The following is a 2,542-nucleotide window of genomic DNA, read 5'->3' on the forward strand; positions in this document are numbered from 1 at the left end:
ATCAGATTCACCTTTGCTTCCCCACTTGCTCGTTCTGTCTTCTGTTTTCTTCATCTCATTATTTTTCTGGTACGCGAGAAAGGGGTAGAAAAAAGTGTACCTCTGGTGAAGACAGATAATCATTTTTTGGGAATGATATTCTGTATGCTTAGAAGCATTCAGCTGTCAGAGTGAGGGATTCTCCTCCCCTGCTTCACTGTAGGAGAAACACTGAATAGCCTTCGTTTGGTGGATGACCATGGATGCTGTATGCTATGGTGAAGCTGTTTCTTCTCAGCAGCAGGGAGAGAGTGAGGATGGGGAACTCAGGAATACAGCATACAATATATGGGTACAGATTGTGCAGGACGCCCTCTCCCGTGAATTCCTGATTCCCTTCCTTGTGAGAACAGCAATCATAATATTCAGAGTTGCCTTTCCAGTGGTGACGACCTACCCACAAGAACATACCCCTCGCAAAGGATCTTCTTCATCCCTCTCCAGAAAAGGAGAAGAGGAAACACAAGAAGAAATGCAAGGTGCAGAGCCTCAATTCCTACTTCATGGATGTGAAATGCCCAGGATGCTATAAAATCACTACAGGTCTTTAGCCACGCACAAATGGTAGTTTTGTGTGTTGGCTGCTCCATTGTCCTCTGCTAGCTTACAGGAGTAAAGTAAGGCTTACAGAAGGATGTTCTTTCAGAAGGAAACAGCACTAAAAGCACTCTGAATCAAGATGAATGGGAAACCATCTCAATAAACACATTTTGTATAAAATAATCATAATAATAATCAGCTAACATTTATTGAATAATTATACCAGGAGTGATATTCGAAATGTTTAACAACTGAAACAGCACAGGTATCAACCAATCAGAATGAATACTGGCCATAACGGCATCCACTCTGATTAGTCCATGCCCTCACCATGTCAGTTGTTAAATATTTTGACAACAGACCATTTGGATATTTGAGGCCCACCAATGTCAACCCTGCCTTACTACATGCCAGGCACTGTGCCAAGCACCTTAAATACCTTTGCTCATTGAATCCTCCTTCCCACCTGCTCTACAAGATGGATACTCTTATTATTCCAACTTGGAAGATGGGGAAACTGAGACTTAAAGAAGTAGCATGACTTGTCCCATGTCACATAGCTGAGAGGCAGAGGGACACTAGACTTACACTCTGGTCCTCTGACCCACAAGTCCAAGCCATTAAGTTCTACATTCTAGTAACTCTTGAGGAAGCCACACCCTACAGCTCTCTCAGCCCTTACGAGAAAGATACACTTTAAAAAATGAAGGCTGAACTTTATCACCCTGCTCTTAGTGACAAGGAAAGTAGCCCTTGGCCAGTCCAAAAAGGAAAGCAATGCAAACAGCTTGGTAAAAATGACAGAATGAGGAATAGGCCTCAGGGGCCAGGCCTACTCAGGAAATTGTTCTGAACTTGATCCAAGGTCCCTGGAGTACCACTGAAGCCCAAAGTCCAGACCAGACTTCCAGCCTGAGGGGGCATTTTTCAGATAATTGTCACAAATCGTAACTCCACCTTCCTCTCACCATTAAGAGAAGTCTGACTGTTTGGGGCTTTTGAAGTGTGTTTATTTAGAGCAAAACAAACAAGTGGGTCCTGGAGAGGAGCCACAGGGAACTTATGTCATTGTCTTTCCTGACTAGATGACTGGCTATTTGGTTGAATTTTTTTTGTTCCTCAGCCGGTAGTGACTCCATGTCACTGCCTGTGAGCCCATCTTGATAGTGACACATTACCATTTCCAGAAATTGTGTTTTTCAGCATGACATACAGGACTGAAGAAGTCCACATGCCCAACACCCTACCTTGAGTAGTCCTTGGATTATGTGGCATCCCCAGATATCCCGCTTGTCCCTTTCCCTCCCATCCAAGAAAGCATGTAAGAATGCAGAGAATGAGGGAAGTCTTACTAGAGGAATCCACCTGGACACACGTATTTGAGCTTCAGTTTCCACAGCTGTAAAATATAATTGAAACATTATATGTTTGGAGGTAGTGTGGGGTGAGGGCACGGAAGAAGTCATGATTAGTCAGAGCGCATCTTTATCCCAACTTCTTCACAACACTCATACGCAGACTAGATTAGATCCCTGAATTGCAAAAAAATGAGTTAGTAACAAGAAAGAAGTACCAATATTAATATAATAGTAGTGTTATTACTACTACTACTATTACTACCACCAACAATAATTAAATAGTAACAGCAACAATGATTAAATAATAACAGTTACTACGCATTGAGCTTTTACTGTGTGCCAGGCATTGTGGTAAATGAGATATACCTTATATCTCATTAGTTCCTATGAAATTAGACTTTGTATGGGCATGTTTTACCACTTCTCTGGGGTGGAGGAAATGACACTGGGTCCTAGGATGGAGGATCCAGATCTAGGTGATCTATGTAGAGAACCAGAGTCTACCAGCCTCCACTGGCCAGCATGAGTATCATCTGCTGTTGGCACCAGGAAGCTGTGTGTGCCTAGCCAGCATTGTCCAACTGCTAGTTTCCGTTCTAGTGAGA

General features: G+C 42.9%; 1 pseudogene; it reads left to right on the forward strand.

The window, feature by feature from the left end:
* Nucleotides 1-238: 238 nt before the first annotated feature.
* Nucleotides 239-746, forward strand: LOC134761089 (small ribosomal subunit protein eS27-like; annotated as a pseudogene).
* Nucleotides 747-2,542: the final 1,796 nt, after the last annotated feature.

Source organism: Pongo abelii, chromosome 2, assembly GCF_028885655.2.
Source record: "Pongo abelii isolate AG06213 chromosome 2, NHGRI_mPonAbe1-v2.0_pri, whole genome shotgun sequence".
Taxonomy (NCBI): Eukaryota; Metazoa; Chordata; class Mammalia; order Primates; family Hominidae; genus Pongo; species Pongo abelii.